Here is a 20,041-nt window from a genome sequence, read left to right as displayed (position 1 = left end):
AATTTTTGTTAAACTATGTAATTTTACGTTTTTTTTTTATAAATAAAGAATATATCTATGACTGCAAACATGTATATGGTTTCTTTTATTAATCCAAAAATGCTATGATGCATCAGCTTCTCATTACTATGACATAATTATAAGATTTCACCAAAAAATCAGGCGGCTTTATGGAAATTTCGGGCAGTGTATAACATTTCTCCTGATGCCCCGTAATGCTGATTTTGCTTATCGATTATTCCAGCACTGGTCGCCGATCCGGAAGCTCCGGAGGATCAAGATTTTGAGGGTTCTTTCGGATCGGCTAATGGCGGACGAGACGAGACGAAGTTTGCTACGGGAACAGAGGAGCAAGCCTGGTAAACTGCATTCCTCGAGAGAAAGAGAGAGAGAGAGAGAGGAATGTTCGCGCTTGCAACGGGTTGTAACGAGAGAAAAGAACCAGGCTCCGGTTCAGTGGACGCTGAAAGGTGTCGGAAGTCCAATAACGAAGAAGGGAGCAAGGTAAAAGGCAGCGCGTTTTAGAATTTCCTTTCGAAGACGTCGGGCGTGGCTGAAGAATGGAAAAAATACAAGCATCCGGGCGCGAAAGAAAATTCGAGAGAGAAAGATGGCTGCGAGGAAGAGATCCCGAGACATGTATCATTGAAGAAACCGAGCCGAAGCCGTGCTTAGCATCGGTTTTGCAGAGGCAGAGGGAACAGGGAACCTGGGTGTGCGACGCATCGTGCGCGTTGCAACGCTGCAAGGATATCGCGTGCACATCGACCGTGCGGCATGCAGCATCGTGCATCGATGCACGCCTTGAGATTTTAATATTACGATTCCCGGGTGTTGCGCGAGAATATTCCCAGTTACGAAGGGTCAACAATTTCTGAAACGCTTCCGCCGGATTTCGAATATTCTTCCAAAGAATCTCGATATCAACGAACACTTTGAGTGCCGCGTCTCCCATTTCTGGGAGACGGAATCATTTGTTTGGATTCACGAATGAATTTGGCAGAGCACTCTCAGCGTGACAAACGTTATTCCAATTTTCGCTTTATCGATCGATGGAATTTTCAAGGCTGCCAGGTTGCCGCTCAAAGTGATTAAAAGAAGAGATTCATTCAAAATTCGCTTAACGTGGCCGACCGAATATAACGACGCAATGGGTTGAATAAATGTCTCCGTTATTTCAACGTTCGTAAAATTAAGCAGGAAAACGGGAATTCGCGCGAAGCTCCTTAGTCCAGTAATTAAAGGCAAAGAAAAGCGACTCGATTTGTCTCTCGACGTAATCGGATGATCAGGAAAAAGCAAGCAAGATGGAACGCCGCGCCGCGGTACAGAGGCAGGTGGGGAAGCTTGGAAAAGCCATAGGCTGTGAAACAGGTGAATCGGAGACAATATGGAACGCTACCGACTTTCCAGGTGAAACCATCCGTCTACTAGTACGATCTCCTTTGTCGCGCCTCGGGGCTATACGCGATTGTTCTTTCTCTTTCCGACCTTTCTTACCGATCTTCTCGCGTTCCGCTCTCTCTTTCTATCTCTCGTCCTTTCGCGATTTTTTCTCTTTTACGCGGATATCATTCTCTCTTTCCCCGGTCCCTATTTGTCAGTCTTCCTCTGCCGCTGGTCTCCTTTTCTCGCTCCTGTCCGAGGGTTCCCTTCCTCTTTCGAGTCTCCTATCTCCCAGCTCTTTCCGTCTTTGCCGTTTGTTCCTGTCCCCTGGCCCGCTCCATAATAACGAGAACCCCATTCAAAGTACAATAGCCGGTCATAAATTACCCTGGAAAACGGTAGCATTAGATCCTGTTGGATTCACCCTTTATACAAACCGGGCGTACGCTCGCTTAATTGAGCATCCTCGATAACGCCACGCGATTCGGTATATCAGGCGCTAAATTTCGCGGCGCGCACTTGGAAAATTACCGGTTCGCCGATATATAGGTAGGCCGCCTGCGCCGATTCTCCGTGCGAGTTCGCCTCGTTTCTCGGCCGATTCGATCCGTAAGAATCGATCGAGCTGTCGCGTTAAACGACGCGCGATTGTCCGTCCGGAGATCTCGCGAGAGAAAATCGTGCTCGCGATCAATCCGGAGAATAAAAAAGGGGCGGGGCAGTGCGACCGAGCGAGAGATACAGGAGATTAAAGCGCGAGCCGATTTCGGTGGCTAATTACGAACGAAAGCCGGTTCTAATTGTCCCGGCGATAATTCTAGGCCGGGCGCGTAAAACGATCCGCTCCGAGCAGGATGGAATGCGACAGCGAGGTATCGATTTTCCCGTTTCCGATCCACCGACCGGGGCATTACGCGAAATTAATGCCCCGCCGTGTAAAAGCATCACGGCCAGCGCCGATTATTCTTTGCCCGGTGATATTAACGCGCGCCCAGTCGCCGCTCCGCACCGCACCGCTCCGTTCCGCGCCGCGCCGACTGGTTGGTTCGATCTCTCGATTGCACTCGGTCTATCGCCGCTCTTTTCAAACGACGTCAATCGTTCTTTAACTCGCTGAAAGATGCTCGCGGTGCATATCATTTCGCTCGGTTTCATTGTCGTCGCAAACCGCGAACGCCGCTCCTCATTGTTCTCCGCGGCCGATCGATCTCCATCGATTCTAAAAAAGAAACTACAGTCGGCTCTCACCGACGATTTCCAATCTCGCCCGGCCAGGCTTGAAACGGTTAAGAAAATAATTATTTCGTGCCGTTATCAGCTACAAAGGTTCCGATTAAAACGGAACTTTTATTCCGAATAACTGCTACAAAAGAAAACCCATCTGCTGTCCGTTTCGGTTGCGGTTCTTACTTTGCTCTCTCTGTCTCTATCGTTCTGAACGTTCTTTACGACCGTGTCTACGTTATAACAATTTTCAGGCCCTGGCTCGAACAATTCGGAAACGCTAACGAACCCGTCGCCGTCGACATTGGCTGTCTCTTCTGCGATGATGCCTCAAACCCGACGTTCACTAATTATTCATTCCGTTTTAGAGCGTGCAAAAGCTCGCGGGGAAAAGAAAGAAAGAGAGAGAGAGAGAGAAATAAAGAGAAAGAGGATAAAGAGCCCGAGGAGATCGGAACACAAACGAAATTCGGATTCGCTGCGGAAACTTTCGAATCGAATCCCGGCGAAATTCTTGGGAGGGGATCGTCTGCGGAAGCAAACAGACTTTTCGTTTTCGAGAATCCTTCACCGGAATTTCCCCCACCCCCTCCCCCTTCCTCGTAACCGATCCATCCCAGTTCTCGTCTCATCTTCGCAAAGTTCGCAACAAATGGTGACAAACGACTCGCTGCCGACGTTAGACAACCTTAATCGTGCTTTTCATCCTCGTCATCGATCGTCGGCTACCAACGATTACCCGGGAGCGAATCGATTTATGACCTCCGTCTGGCACGTGGGCGTCGCCTAAACGATACGATCTACCTGAGGCCAGTTGTTTCGCGAACCTCCACCATGTCGGATTTCCTCCGATCGGCGTGGATCCAGCGAAACTGAAACACTCGGTGTTCGCGGTCGATTTTTGTCTCCGTGCCTTTTTTTTTTTCGGCGAAACTTGGGTACTTGAGGATACTTGTACACGGAGCAGTTTTTAAAAAATTTTTTTTATTGAAACTCTTTAGACCCTTAACACTAGATTTACGGGAACCGTCAAAATGACGGATTCTAGTATTTTTAAATTGCGAATATTGAGATTGTAAAAATGCATCCGTGAGCAATTATTTAACGAATTGATTTCTTTCGGTATATATTATTAAAAAAATGGCTACAAACGTTGATCGATACATTCATGGTATTTTTATAAAGTAATGTAAAATAGTCATTTTTAGTGCTCCGTAAACCTAGTGCTAAATGGGTCAATTTCACTTTACAATGTGGTATTACAATTGTACAGGTTAGCATTACAATATTACAAGATGTAGTTATGATTTAAATAGATCATTTACAATCTTTGTAATACAACTGAATATCACTGCAAGCCTTAATGGGGCCGGCAGGCATTTGGCCTTGACTGTCACGCTACGTTATCCTGTGCCTTTTTTCTACACATTTTACGTCTTAAATAAGTAAGTAATCAATTAAAAATGCATACCACCGTGTTTGTACACGTCTTTGCCACGTCTGTATAGAGCCTTTTTTTTCGATACGAACACTAAATCTCTCGAAGTTAAGAGAATCTTTCAGCGGCAGCCATCTTGTGACGTCATACTTGCTTCAGAGTTCGAATTTTCTGCCGAATATTACAAATTACTCCACGATGAGGTAGAAATTCGGAATTTGGGCTCCATACAGACGTAGATTGGACTTTTAGGAAACACAATTGACCACTTCTAAACTGCTCATTGCAATATTGAAGCGGCAGTTTGTCTAGATTTTGACCCTTGCATACGTATATGGATTTCAAACCATGCCGGCCCCCTTAATATTAGGTTCCGCTATGAACACGTCAATGTTTAGAGGTAATCGGTACAAGGAGCAGTCCGCGTGCAATTTTTATTTCATCGTGCGCATTCACAAATGGACTGCGACGTTTATCAAATTTCCCGTTTACACGGATTATTTCGTCGAAACTGGAACGAGAAGATTGCCGACGTTGTTCGATCATCGACAACAAGATCACGTAGGCGGTCGTCTCCCGAAGCGAACCTGGACCAGGGTAAATAGAAACATAAATTCGCGCGCGACGTCCGGAGCTTAATGAAATTAGCCGGGGCCAGGTCGATGCATTATTTTCGTCGCGGCTGTTGCGTTGTTCGAGCGAATTAGGTGGACGGAACGAAGCGCGTTTCTATCCGGGAGAAACGATCCGGTTCGGTTCCGTGGAAACGATCGCGTCTCCCTGGACGTGTTCGATCCGTTCGATCGCGGACGCGTGACTCGTTTTGGAAAAACGTGGCCGTTGCAGACTCAGGCCGCTGCAGGTCGCAGGAATTCCGACGGTGTACAACGGTCGATAATTACGTCGACGGTCGTTGATACCGCCGCGCCGGTGCCATTCCGCGGCGACATGATTTGATAACGGTATTCCGCTCACGGTTTTCTGTTTGCAGATATCTCGGCCATTCCTATTTGCCCGATGTTACAATACGTTCGCCGCGCAATATCCCCGGCCACGCGCTGCTCCGTGTCGAAACGTGAATCACGTTCGACGGCAAATACTTTTATTAAAGATTGTTTATCGTCCTCGCGGGACACGCCGCGACGCTCGGAGAGGAGCCAGCCGGAACCGCGACAACGGTCATTCGTCGCTCTTAACCCTTTGCACTCTCGGCGCTAGTTTCAATCTAAAACTACATTTTTCTTCCGTCTTACAATATTTTCATTTTATCCATACGAAACTGTAGGAAATTATTGGTAATAGGATTGTTCGGAATGACTGCGGGCGCGTTAGCATTCGGTATGTATGTGCGTATGTGTGTGCTCGCGCGTCGTGGCAAAGATTGTAACAGCTCGGTGACAAAAGTACACCGAGAGGACTCGTGTGTTTTGTCGTTGCCAGGTGAATTGTTTAAGTTGTGTTTTGTCGTTACCAGGTGAATTGTTTAAGTGGTGTTTTGCCGTTGCCAGATGAATTGTTTCAGTTGTGTTTTGTCGTTGCCAGGTGAATTGTTTTAGTTGTGTTAAGAAGCGAATCGTGGTAGTTAGTTACCAGCGAACCGGCGACCCATCAACACGGCATCCGCACACGCGCCTGAATTTATATTAAACACGAATAAATATAGTTAGTAGGAGTTGGAGATAATCCTGACTGTTGAATCCCCTCCTTCCCCTATAAAACTGATCCGATTTCTACATATTTAAATGTTTAGTAATCTATTGAATTCAATTTTTGTAATGTAGCAGATATTTTTCGTAATATTTTTCGTAATTTCTTTGAAATAATGCCACAATAATTTCTAGTGGCGCTTCAGAGTCACCACTCGAGTGCAAAGGGTTAATATCTCACGCCCTGCCAGACAGTCTCTCTCACTTCCTGGTAAATGCGTGACGTCGTCTTGAACGGATCATCTCGGTCCTCGTTGTCTTCCAGCTTTGTTTGCACTCGCTCCATCGCGAGAAACGCGAAAGGATCGTCGTACTAGACAAAAGGAATTTATGCGAGACCGCGTTGCGAGAAAAGTCTAGGATCAGTCTCCCTAGGATTTTTAGTCTCCTGAGCGTCATAATTGAATCGTCGATCTTCGCGCAAGTTCCTCCTGTTGTCTACCATTGTCGTTCACAGTGTTACGTCCCAGGTGGGGCGGACTATGATTTTTAGGGGATAAAACGCAGTTTCGAACCTACCTGCATTCACCGGCTACGGTTCGGGAAATCGAGGATTGGTTAAATAAGTTGGTACCCGTATTTTTGGAACAACAACAAAATTATCGATTCATTCAGAATCAGATATGCTGAATCACATATTCAAAGTTTGATTTTTCAAGCAGGGATTTTATATAGCGCATATACTAGAGGGCTTACAAGTGTTTCGCTTTATAACAATAATATTAGTTTACCGAGTCGCTGATTTCTGGAGGACGCTCGCAAGTTGTGGTCGCTGATTTTCGGAATGCCTCGCAAGTCGGAGTCGCTGGGTGCTCACAAGCACTTCGCGGAACTTATACACCGAAACTCGTGGATTTTAAAAGAAAACTATTGTTTATTGACGGCGCGACGCGTCTAGTGTACGGATTTTTACTGACTGAGCTGATTTGGAGGAGTTGGTTCCCTTTTCATAAGATGGGCAGTTCTTTCTCAAAGATGCTGGCCCAGGAGTCTCTACCTTGCATCTTTCAATCTTCTTGATGTCTTCTGGCTAGTCTGTCGACAGGATCCTTTTACTTATGAAATCGGCGTCTTTTCTTGTGGTTTGGCATAATTGGATACCCGTCCCGTTTGTTCCCAAGGTGCAAACTGATCTTCATCTGCGCATCTTGCAGGAAGATAAGCTGGAGTCTTTTTTCGCGCTACCTAACTGCGTAGAATTCTTAACGTATATCTTAATCTTATTTTATTTCCCCTCGCGTGACATCATCGGGTTTCTAGAATAATTTCTAATAATTCTGTATCTGAGGGTTTATTCATCGACGGTCGAACCACCGGACGTTTCTGTTTTTCACATTCCAACGTTTTCGACGAATCAATGGTTCGCACGCGGCGACGCGTTCTCGAATAATCCCAGGCTGGAACAAAAGAAGAAGCTCCCCCTTGTTTGCCCTCGTTGCCGTAGTCCGCTTTTCGCTCGCGTCGCGCTTTGACGTCGCGTCGCGACGCACGGTTCCTCGAAGGACGGTGTTCGTTGATTTGTTTAAACCGGATAATAAAATACAAAGGCCGTGTTTGCAGGCTTTCCGCGCGAGCGCAATAGCTTTATTGACTGTTATCGGAGAAGATAATCGTATTCCCTTTCATCTTCTCGCGCTGCGTCGCGGCGCCACTTTTTCCCGGAGCTCTCTCTCCTCCCCGCGCCGACGATTCTTTTGTCGGGTTTTCCGCGTGTCGGGAGCGACGCGTTCTCAAATATTCATATTCCTTCTGTCGGCGAAGATTGTCTTCGGCCAGAGCGGATCGTCGTCCCCGGTCCCCGAGATTCCGCGCTGTTTCGCTCGATTCCGCGAGAGTTCCGTCGACTCCGCGGCGCGTTCAGAGCAAACGGACATATGTTCCTCGGCGAAATTGCAATGGAAACGAGCATTCTTGTCGTTCGGAATCGCCGATGCTCAATTTAAATTCGTTCCGTGCGGCGAGTACGAATTTTTTCGTTGGTTCGATCGACGCGTACCATAACACAGGTGCATTCGAAATGCACTCGAAGCGGTTTCACCGCGTTCGAAGTTTAGACTTATAGAGTTTAAAAGCAGCAGCGTTTTACTCGCCGAAAGCTCGACGGAAATTGATAAGATTATTGTAGGGAATAGCGAAAAGGATCGCGGTAATTGGACCAACCGGTGAAACGTCGATCATGCTACTCGCACGTCCGGAAAATATTCGGTTCTGACGCTTTCTCGATGCCAGCGTGTATATCGCCGGTTAATTCACGGTGGAAGCGTCGCGAACGAATTTCCCCGGGGATTCGTCGGCTTTTCCCATCGGGATTCTTCAAAGAATAATGCTTTCGTCGTCGCCCCGTCGAATTCTTTCCCGTCGGCGCATCAATTATGCAATGATGCAGACGGATGCGCATTCAGACACCTACGCTCTCGAGCGGCGAACGTCGCGGGGGAAATAAATCGACAGTAAATGGCGTCCGCGATTTATTTGAGCGCGAGAGCCGAAAAGAGGCGGTGCGAGAGCCGCGATAACGAATGGGATAATAATTGAAATTAGGAGGGAGTCGGCTCGGGAGCCTGATACGCCGACAAGGCCGGCCAGCTGGCAATTAAACCGTGACGTATCGCCACTGTTATCTCCGCCTTAAACCAATTTCGCGAACCATCAAATGCGATTCTTCCTGCTGCCGTCGTCGTCGTCGTCGTCGTCGTCGTCGCCGTCGCCGTCGCCGTCGCCGTCGCGACACGCACACGTCCCTAAGCGTCTCTCAATTCAACCAGTCAACCTAAATACCCCGCAGAATTAATGGAGTAAGAAGACCGAAACCAAAAGACCACGTAAGAACGCAATTATTTCGCAACGAGCTACGCTCACTGAAATATTAGGGGTACCCATAAGTAATCAATTATTTGCGAAGAATTTGTTTTGCCTTTGTGTTAAAAACATTCTAAAAAGTATAATTTTTTTTTAGAACCCTGCAATACAATGGCGGCGTCCGTACCTTCCGAGGATCACATTCGTCATTGCATACTTTTTCATTTTCATGCGGGATTTAATGCAACGGTAACAACAAAGAAAATTTGCGATGTTTATGGAGATGTATTGAAGGTCAACAAGTGTCAACGTTGGTTCGGAAGGTTTGCTGCTGGTGATTATGATCTCTCTGACAGGCCTCGACGACCAGTTGAGTTTGATAATGATATCCTAAAATCTCTAGCGGAAGCTGATCCAAAATTAAGTATACAAAAATTATCGAGAAGCCTTGGGTACACATGGTCAACTATACAAAGGCCCCTACACTAAATGGGAAAGGCATATAAGCAAGGAATATGGATACCGCATCAATTATCTGAGACCAACAAGAATATTCGTCGATCAATTTGCACTTCGTTGCTATCCAGATTTCGTAGAGATCCATTTCTTAGCAGAATCGTTACCGGAGATGAAAAATGGATTCTTTGTGATAACATAAAGCGTTCCCAGCAATGGCTTTCTGCAAATCAAACCGCAATATCAACCCCTAAACCTAGCTTATCGCTTAGGAAGGTGTTACTGTGCATTTGGTGGGACTGTCCTGGCATAATTCACTTTGAGTTGTTGAAACCTGGAGAAACAGTTACTGCTCAGTTGTATTGTCAGCAATTACAACGGCTGTATTCAGAACTATTGAAAAAGGGGGCATCTTTAGTCCACGGAAAAGGTGTAATACTCCAAATTGACAATGCCCAATACAGCGAAACTCGCTCAGGAAAAAATCAAAGAATTGCAATGGGAAGTTTTACCGCACCCCCCGTACTCACCGGATGTTGCTCCCTCTGACTATCGTCTTTTCAGATCTCTGGAGCATTATTTAACACTAGAACGACCGAGCAATAAATGCGACTGACGTATATTGCTTTGTAACAGTGACAAGACTGTGCCCATTCAGACTTCATACAACTTTTATTGTAATATGTGCTTCAATGAAGAGGTTCATTAAACAATTTCCGATGAAAACATTGTTACAATTTCAGTAATTGTAAAAGAAAAAATTAGGAAGCAGCCATTTTGACTGCTCCGGTCGTTCTAGTGTTAAGAAATAAAACATCCACTTCTGTAGAAGATGTAAGGAGGCAACTTGAGTCATATTTTGCTTCACTAACCCTGGATTTCTATAAGAGGGGACTGATAATTTGCAGGGAAGATGTCAAACTGTCCTTGATAACCCTGGATTTCTATAAGAGGGGGATTGAAAATTTGCAGGAAAGATGGGAAACTGTTCTTGACAGTGATGGAGATTATATAATAAATTAAGAAATAAAAACTTGAATTTACTACAAAGTTAGTTTTAGATTTCAAAATAATTGATTACTTATGAGTCCCCCAAATATAAGAACGTTTATCGTGTACACAAACATTTTCAAACAGAATCCGCCGATTAATTACGGATATTGTTTCAACCGTATTTTTACTTTTCCGGCTCGATTAATTCCCATTGTACAATCGTACGGCGAGCTCGCAACGAAATGTACACTCGACCCGCCGTTTCGTATTTCAGTGCCAGCAATTGGAATATATTTACCTTTTTATCGGAAACTTACGAGCGAACCAGAACTTTTCGATTAAAAATCAGAATATCTTATCGTGGAATGCTCGTCGGTGGTTTTGAATTGTTCCAAGCGAAACTCGGTCTCTCTCTCTCTGTCGGTTCGCCGTTCGAAGCGAACTCCTCGGAAATGGGTAATAGTTTCTTGAAGAAGCGTATTCATCGTGGATAGAGAGAGCCACCGGAAAAGTAATCGCCTCGACTGATACAGGTGTATAGATCATTGTCGCATACAGAAGCGAGTCGGCGGCCCCAGGGAGAAGACACCCTGTGTCTGACAAACGATCGCGGTATTCAGACGTCGATCTCTGTCAAGATCCCGAGCCGGGGTGCGCTTTCCTCGGTCTCGGTCTCGGTCTCGGTATCGCCGTGTTGCGCTGCGCTGTGGAAATTTTAATCGCGGACCGGCTCTTCCCCCTTCTTTCTCTTTGTCTCCGCTCGTCGATAATTCGTTTAAGCGAACTCGAGCAGCGTGTCTCGAAGACCGATCGTTCGATTTACTCGAGTGTTTCGTCGCCCGGTTCTCACCTTCTCCGCGGCCGAGCAATGAATCCAGCTAGGTGAACTCGGCCGGGCAACTCCAGTGTCAATTCTTGTTGTTATCGATTGCCGAACAATGCTTCTCACCTGCAACACCGTCCTACGGACCTCTTGATCGCTGTACCCTCATTTAAAGTCAACCCTTAGCACTCGAACGACGACTGCAAGGCGCCACTAAAAATTGCTGTATCATTATTCAACGCTGTATTGCTGTATCATTTTAAGTTATTCAATTTGTTTGTACTGTTGTGACGTTTGTCTGTCACATATCATTCCTAGAGGTTCTTACAAAATCAGAGTAATTTAATCAACGGAAGCGAAACTAGAAATGTTAAATGTGTTATAGGGGATGCTGTTTTAACCCTTTTCAATTCTAAAGACTTTGTCTGTCACATATGTATCATTCCTAGAGGTTCTGACAAAATCAGAGTAATTTAATCAACGGAAGCGAAACTAGAAATGTTAAATGTGTTATAGGGGATGCTGTTTTAACCCTTTTCAATTCTAAAGACTTTGTCTGTCACATATGTATCATTCCTAGAGGTTCTTACAAAATCAGAGTAATTTAATCAACGGAAGCGAAACTAGAAATGTTAAACGTGTTATAGGGGATGCTGTTTTAACCCTTTTCAATTCTAAAGACTTTGTCTGTCACATATGTATCATTCCTAGAGGTTCTTACAAAATCAGAGTAATTTAATCAACGGAAGCGAAACTAGAAATGTTAAACGTGTTATAGGGGATGCTGTTTTAACCCTTTTCAATTCTAAAGACTTTGTCTGTCACATATGTATCATTCCTAGAGGTTCTTACAAAATCAGAGTAATTTAATCAACGAAAGCGAAACTAGAAATGTTAAACGTGTTATAGGGGATGCTGTTTTAACCCTTTTCAATTCTAAAGACCTTAATAAAATTCGGTTCATCTGGATATGTCACAATAAAAATGTTTAGCCAAAAATCACTATCAGTCACATGTGCCGTGTTACGTTTTCACTCCTCGGCGCGTCCGAGGCTCCTCACGCGGTATACCCTGCGGTGGTGGGGACAACTCCGCGACGTTTATCGTCCAGGCCTTGGCGACATATATGTAATGCGTGATTGAATTATTTGTTGAACGTCCAAGGATTGTAGAGAATAACAAACAGAAGAGTTTCACTGTACAAATACAAGAGCTTGTATTAATTAAACCATTTGCCTAAACTATTTACAATGGTTAGAAACCTGTAAAAATACAAGAAACAACATTCAAAGTTTGTTCTTCGCAATCTTGTTCCTCGTATAAACAATTCACTTTATTATAAAAGGAATAACTAGTTGGAGATTATTCACACGTGTCCTGCCGAATTATTGTTTTTATTTCTCTGCCGCTACTGCGGGCCCTTACTTATCGACTCACTGTATTGAGCGGTAAGATTTAAATCAATTAAGGAGCGCACTCCTTACATATATACAGAAATCAGTGTATTTAGCAAGAGGAGTTGGTGGCCGTTCGTGCTTGGCTCGCTGGATACTTTTTCTTCGGCCGCGTATTTGTCTTCGTAGAGATATTCGACAGCGTCTTTCGGAATTTGTCTCGATCGGAGGTCGAAGGTGTTCGATGTGGTCCGCGCGGATTGCCGCGACCCAAACGCGCCGCGGCGCAAGTCCGCGGAGAGTACGCGCGTCGATATCTAGATTCTCGCGATTGCCTCGACCGTTTCGCCGTCGGACGCGACGCGGGGTGCGACTATTGCACCTTTCCTGTCCCCGTTTGTCGGCGTCCCGGCACCGCGGGAATCTTATCTTTCTGCGCTTTTGCCTTTCAAGGAAATATTACGTCGGGCGTCGCGAGCGTCCACGCTTTTCCCTCCCGCCTCCCGCGTCACACGCCGAGTCAAAGACCTTCTTCTCACACACAGTCCGAACAGGACTGTCTCGATTTTATCGAACGGATTTATCGTTCGTATTAACCTTCGGTTCTACGAGGGACGAGCGTGTTCCCTCCGTCCGACGTCCTCTCCGCGTTAACGCGAATCGTAAATTGCGATCTACGCGCCGTAGATCGCTCCTCGCTGCCTGTTTTTCTAAAGCGGACCTATTAATCCGGGCTCCGTCGCTCTCCATAAAAATTACCATACTGATTAACCCTCGCGATTTCCTTCACGGCCACGGCGAGCAGAACTTCTTTGTCGGTAACCCTTTCTACTGAAACGAGTGCAGGAGATCTTTACGCTAAGTGGCGGGCTCCAGTCGTTGGGAACTATCGAGGATCGAAGCGTTTAACAATAACGAGATTGCGGACTTATAACTTGATTGCAAAATAAAAATTGTTTGCGTCGATTTCAAGGCACCGGGGCTAAGTAAATGTTCGTTCATTCTTCTAAGAATTTTAATAATTTGATCGTAACGTATTGGCGCTTTTAAATTCTTTTAATCCTTTTACTGGCTTATATTTCACCTAGCCATTTTCTATAACCATGTGACCAGTGTTCATAAAATTAAGAAAAATTAAATCGTGCGCCTAGACATTTTCGGCCGCAGAAGAAGTAGAATTTTATTTCGATTTAATAAGTCGATCATAACATATTCACGCTTTCAAATTCTTTTAATCCTTCCACTGTCTTATATTTCACCCAGCCATTTTCGGTATGACTGCATAAAATCAGCAGTATAACTATTACCAATTTTCTTGAACAATGAAACCGCGAGCCTTTACGTTGAACAGTGTTCCATAAAATTAAGAAAAATCAAATCGTGCGCCTAGACATTTTCGGCCGCAGAAGAAGTAGAATTTTGTTTCGATTTAAAGAGAAGGTCTACGTTACGAGTTTGCGTGAGGACAAGTCACTGGCCCTTTACTTCGGCGATTGTGGTCATCGGTTTCGGCAGGTTCGCGCGCTATTTTTCATTATCTCGTGAAATCGAGCAGGCGATCTCGAGACGCGTGCCGATCTCGAACAGGACACGCCCGGCGCCGTAAGCAATCGGAGACTCGCCTCCTCGGTATTTTCGTTTGCGCTCTCGCAGCCCCTTCCGGTCTCTTTGTTTCGAACCGGTCGAGTTTCCCGCGACGCGACGCGGCGCGACGGGGAAAATTTCGCTCGCTAATTAACAATCTCGTTATCTTCGCGGGCGATTGCGCGCACCGAAGCGCTCGACATTAATTTGGCGTGACGCGCCGCTTCCATGGAGCACCGTTTTCCTCCTGCTTGATTTCCTCCACTTATCGTACCCTTCCCCCCACCCTTTCCTGCCCGTTTCACGCCCGGTACCGATTGTCTCTCTCGCTCTCGTCCGGGCCGAAGAAAAATAATTGCGCTTGCCGAGTGAACCGGAAGGAACGATAACGATACCGTCTAACGACCCGGCAAAGTGACGCAGCGAACATAAACTCGCGACGGGAATGAAAATTAGCTCTCGTTTCCTAGTGTCGTTCTTTACTCGCTCCCCCCTCGGATTGACCTTTTCGCATTTTATTCGAGGTTGCAATCCTGCGACTACTCTTGCCAGGATCCCGGTGCATCGCACGGTCCCTTGCTCCGCAATATCGAGTCAGACTCGTGACGAAGATCTCAAGTAGAATCCAATATCGATTTACAGAGATTTCTCTATATAGGTCGCCAAGGTCTGGATGATAAACGTCGCGGAATTATCCCCACTACCGCGGGATATACCCCGTGAGGGGCCACGGCTCGGGTATGCACGATACACGTCGCTGGTAAGACCCGTGTTGTTGACATATATCGAGTATTTACTTTAACATGTATGCTATCGATTTCTTTTGAATCGAATTGGAATTCCACTTTTCATAAAAGATATGAATCGAAGATGCTAGGGCCAACACGTATGCCAAAATTGTTCATCTTCATCTCGAGCCGACGTCGAGCGTAACAGAACGCCGGAGCGCGCTCGAATATCGCTCCGCGTATTTTTCCTTCGTTTTTACTGTAAGCAATTTTCTAATTGGCCAGCGGAATTTCTCCGCTGATCTAATTCTCGTAAAATAACCCACGAAACAGGCTACCCGCTCGGAACTCAATTTCCATAAAATAATCTGCGAAACGGGTTACCGTCCCCGATCTAATTTCTCCATGAAATAATCTTTGAAAGTGCACGGTTTTGTCCAGCCGTAACGGCCTGTTCGACACGGCATAGTTTGTCGTCGACGCGATGGGACCGATTGCGTCGCTTATTATCGATGCCATTAACGTTCCCTGAAATTCGCGGAGCTGATTGCTTTTCTTCGGCGAGCGCGCGTCGTCTTTTAATCTTATTAACTTCCATCGATTTCTCGTCAAGCCCGGCGAGGGAGGAGTTCCGGGGGTACGTTAACCGGAACGCGCAGACAGGTGAGAAGGGTGACACGCGCAGCCAGCGGAAACGTTTCGATCGTATTGCCACCCCGTTGCCGATTCCCGGTTGCCGGTCCGATCGCCGCGACGAGCCGTTTGAACAAGTAAATCGTCCATTCGTAAACGGATCGACCGTAAATTTAGGCAACGCTACCAGCCAGGTACACGCGAGCTACCGTGCAGTATCTCGATCGATAACGCAAAATTTCTTTACCCCCTTCGACCCAATACAATTTCTCGAATCGGTTCCCGAAAACCTGATCTACCGCCGGACCTTCTAAATTTCTAACGCGTCCAGCCATACGCGCGCATGTGGCTCTTTCCCGATTTATTCTCTGGTTTATTCACTTACTGTCGTGAGTCATGAAGCTTTAACTCTTCGGGGACGACGATGAATTGTCAGTTCTGTTTCTGTATCACAGATCTTACAATAGTCCATTGATGATTTATACATTTTGGCATATTCCAACTGGTATTTTCTAATTTTCTAAACTTTTCCAACTGGTATTTCTAATTTTGGTATTTTCTAACTTCCTGTAATCAATTTTGTAATATTCCTCATCCCATCCTTGTCGAGCTAGGATGAAGAGATCGATCTCTAACGGCTCATCCTTCGAAAGACTTCATTAACCTCTTAAGCACGGCGCGCTTGTCCGTAACTCTATCTCCCAGGTACGGCGCGCATGTCCGCAACTCTACCTCCCAGGGACGGCGCACCTGCCTGCGGACGGCACAAAAGCCACTATAGTGGCGTACCGTCCAAACTGACGCTTTCCACGGAAACCACTATAGTGGCGTGCCGTCCAAACTGACGCTTTCCACGGAAACCACTATAGTGGCGTACCGTCCAAACTGACGCTTTCCACGGAAACCACTATAGTGGCGTGCCGTCCAAACTGACGCTTTCCACGGAAACCACTATAATGGCGTACAGCGCTTAAGAGGTTAATGAAGCCGATAGACAACGTATGGCTTTGATGTCGACGCACAGCAAGCAGTTCGGAAAAAGTGCGTGAGGCAAAGAGAACGTTCTAGCCACGCGAAACAAGGCGAGTACACGCGTTCCAGGAAACGGGAGCAGTTTTCTGGGAAAGTTTAGGACTTTGATCGTTCCGCGGTGATATTCCTCCCGCGGATAAATTCGAAACTTTTTCTGTCACCCGCAATTGCTTTCTCGTTCATTCGCCGTTCCAGCAGCGTCCAATCTCCCGGTAAAATCTCTCGGTACGTTTTTTCGTTTTTCCATTCGTCGACGCGTTCTCTCGCGACCCTCGGCAAGAAGATGACTCCTGTCCGATAATTTCGGAATTTCACTTTGAAACTGTTCAAGCTTCTCCGGTGACTTTTCTTCTTCCTTTTCCTCGCGATTCGATTCGCGAGCAACGGTTGCGCGCGCGATACTCGATCCCGAGAATCGTCGCGCTCGATTACGGGGACCTGTACCTATAAGAGCGTTGTCTTCGGTGCCTACGTCGCGTAAATATACCTCAGCAACAGGTCCCTGTAACGCTCGCACCCGAAAGAACGAGAACGCAAATGCGCCGGGTAATTCCCGGTAAACACGCCGCCGCCCCGCGATCGAGCAAGATCCCGAACAAAAAGCAGAACGGTTCTCGATCGAGTAATTAATCGAGCCCGATACCGCCTGCCCATTTAACCCTGGCCTGGTCGGTGATCGCGAAGGCGGTCGTCCGCGAGTATCTCGGTGTCTGACGCATTTAGACTAACGGTATGCTATTTTTATTTCTCCAGGTCTATAAATCTTTAGAAGTGCTGTTAAGATGATAGAAAAATATTTTTCCTACTTGTACTTTACAAGCTTGTAGGTATAAAAGCATAAAAATCGGCCTTCGTCATTTCGACAGTCATTTCATTTTCTATTTTCAAAGCACTATCGGACGAGCAAAAGGCTCGTCCGTCGTATCGCTGGGGAGATCGAGCGTCCAGCGGCTTTCAGGTCGCTGCTAGATCGTTGTAGATCGCGGAGGGTGTCGATTTCGCGTGCCGTGTCGCGGGAACGCGTGCCATTATCGGCCGTGACGCTGTAAAAATTCCCCTCGACGGATAAACATCGCCGAGAAATAGACGGGCGAACGTGACCGGGCATGAACCAGCCAGGTGGACGGGCGTAGGAGGGCGAGGGTGGCAGCGATCGAAATTAAACGACCGACTGTAAATTACTTTTTCATCCCTCGGCCGCGATAATCCACGAATGGCTCCGGAAGTTGCGCGCTCCCGACCCATTAGCCGCAGCCGCACTAGGACCGGCTACCATTCCCACGATCGCTGCCATCGTCTTCGCCATCCTCGGTAGCTGAAGTCTACGAGCAAAAGATCTACGAGTGGAATTAATTAAAAAATGTTCTCGTCAGGAAACAGGTTAAAACTAAGCCTATTCCCGAGGACCGTTCCGTCTGCAACGGGTACTGTGTACTTAACACTGATCCTACCGACACTTCTTGCAACATGATCGGTCCTTAAAAAAGGTTCTTGTTAATATAATCAACCCCTTGCACTACAAGGATTAAGCATTTATGGCCAATGGAAATGTTCAACAAATGCTATAATATAAAATTCGATAGAATTTAGTACGATTTTTGTTTGTTTTGGATCTAAAGAGGCTGTTCCCATGGAAAGTAGGATTTTATTTCATTCCGTTTTCTTAAAATTTGTCTGCCAACATTGGAAATTGCGTAAACGTCAAGTGATTATAATGATTAGAAATTCTTCGTCGTTCAGAATTTCATGCAAAAAAGACATAAATAAATAAAAATAAAGTATAAAGTATGCCTATGTTTTTTCTCCAAAGGATATATAGCAACTACAGCAAAGTAGAATTTTACTCCTGTGTAAAGGAAATTAATAACATACAGATTTACATTAGACTCTGTCCAGAATCTTCGTCACGAGTCTGACTGGATATTGTAGGGCAAGGGGTTAAAAGTATATAATAGTGAATTTGTTGCTGAATGAGTTAGTAGATGAACAACTTCCATAAAATGACGATGCAAATTTATTTTTATATAACCTCATAGCGTCAAAATTTATGTTGAATTGACCATGCCACATGGAGAACAGCCTTTCTTTTATACTAATCGTTTAGCTTTAGAAGAGCAAATACCGGCCGCGGTGGATAGAACAGATATATTTCTTGAAAAACAAATAAATAAACCGAGAAATAAATACTGCAAAATACACTGTACACATGCTTCGAGAAAAGTCGTAAAGACAAACAGCGACGTGACAATGTTGTATGTACGAAATTGTACGGAGAAGTTCAAAAAGGTCAATTCGACCGACGGCGGTGGGTTTAGTGTTAATTAAAAAGTTCTCATGCGACGGAATAGGTTAAAACTAAGTCGATTCCCGAAGACCGTTCTGTTTGCAACGAGTACTGTATAATTAACAGAGACACCAGTTTTGTCGAGGTTTTCCGGATCCTGGCCGACGCGACGCGACGCGACGCGACACGACACGACACGAGCACTTTACTGTCGCTTTCTGACCGAACGACCGACTTTCCATCCTCCTCGGTCGTTCTTTGTGGTCCGCGCGGCCAATCGGATTCGATCTTTAAAGCTTCTCTTCCTCCGGATCCTAGGACGGCGTGGCCCGCAGCGTGAAAGCGCAGCGAAGCAACCGCGCGAATCGTGCATGCGCGACACCCTGCTGCGCGTGCGCCACCCTCCCGACTTATATCTATAAGGGCAGCTACCCTCGGCGAGGCCGGTCAGTTCTCGCCCGTTCCAGCTCGGGCTATGATCGATCCTCTACCCTGGTGTAGCTTGACCTTCTTTCCGCGCTCTGGTGCCGTCTTCGTCGGTGGTCGAGGTCGTCGTGTTCTTCGGGATCCGCGTCTTCTTCGTGTCGTGTCGTGTCGATCAGTGAGACAGAGAGAGAGAGAGAGAGAGAGAGAGAGAGAGGAGACACACGGTGTGCTGCTCGGGTGAAGTGTCGCGCTCAAGTGTCGTCCTGTCCACGGAGGACAGCGCGCGATTCGAATAGCTAACCGGACCAGCCGTAGATCGGCGAGGGACAGGATTCTCGCAGGACTCGGGGAAAAAGGAATTCGGAAAAGGACTCTCGAGGAGGCCTCGTTGATGTTGCGCCGGAGCCCGGCCCGCTCCGCCACGGCCCGCCCCGTGAACCAGTTTCGCGGGCAACAGCCTCCGTCCTCGACTCCAGGCCCCGACACGATCTTCCGCGAGTAGAGCCACGGTCCCACCCCCGACGCTCGCCGGAAACCGGCCCCAACTCCGCCAAAGAGGTATTCACGTCGTCCAGAGACTCTCTGATTCTCCACGCAAGGACCGCCTCTCGCAGGGCCCGACTTCGGCTTTCCATCCAGAACCGAGATCGCCCGAACACGCCGTTCCACACGGAACGAAACTCGAAGCGCAGCGTGCATCGCCGCCGGCAAGCTGCCGCTGCTGTTTCGATCGAGCGCTGCGCCGCGTTTGCCGTGAAAACACCCGCGTGTTTTTCTACCGGAATCTACCCCGCGCTCGCGATCGGTCGATCATAGTTCTCCAGAATCTAGAGAATAGTTCTGTAGAATCTAGAGTCTCCGTCCGGCGGAGCAGCCAGGCTCGAAACGATCGGTGGCTTCGATTTTCGATTTTGAGCAGCGTCGAGGCTTCCGAAAGTAAACCACGTCCCCTTGGAATTTGATAGGTCATCCCCCGAGTCTTCGCGCTCGTTTCGTAAAATAGTAACGCGACGTCCACAACGGAAGCAACATCCAGCAACCTTTTTTCTCTCCGAGCCATTGTTTCACAGAAGAAAAATTGCTCGACGTTGCTCCAGTGTCGACATAGCTTTAGATTCACCTAACTTTCAATCGT

At 46.7% G+C, this 20,041-nt stretch overlaps 1 protein-coding gene across 1 annotated transcript in view; it reads left to right on the top strand.

Annotated features, from left to right (window-relative positions):
• Positions 1 to 19,062: 19,062 nt before the first annotated feature.
• The window catches only part of LOC143360097 (uncharacterized), a 125,234-nt gene continuing 124,255 nt past the window's right edge, over positions 19,063 to 20,041 (top strand). Inside the window, exon 1 of the mRNA XM_076798667.1 lies at positions 19,063 to 19,464. The gene's annotated coding sequence lies outside the window, so the exon portion shown is untranslated. The remainder of the gene's footprint in view (positions 19,465 to 20,041) is intronic.

Source organism: Halictus rubicundus, chromosome 12 (genome assembly GCF_050948215.1).
Source record: "Halictus rubicundus isolate RS-2024b chromosome 12, iyHalRubi1_principal, whole genome shotgun sequence".
Taxonomy (NCBI): domain Eukaryota; kingdom Metazoa; phylum Arthropoda; class Insecta; order Hymenoptera; family Halictidae; genus Halictus; species Halictus rubicundus.
This window is presented reverse-complemented; position numbering and strand designations above follow the sequence as displayed.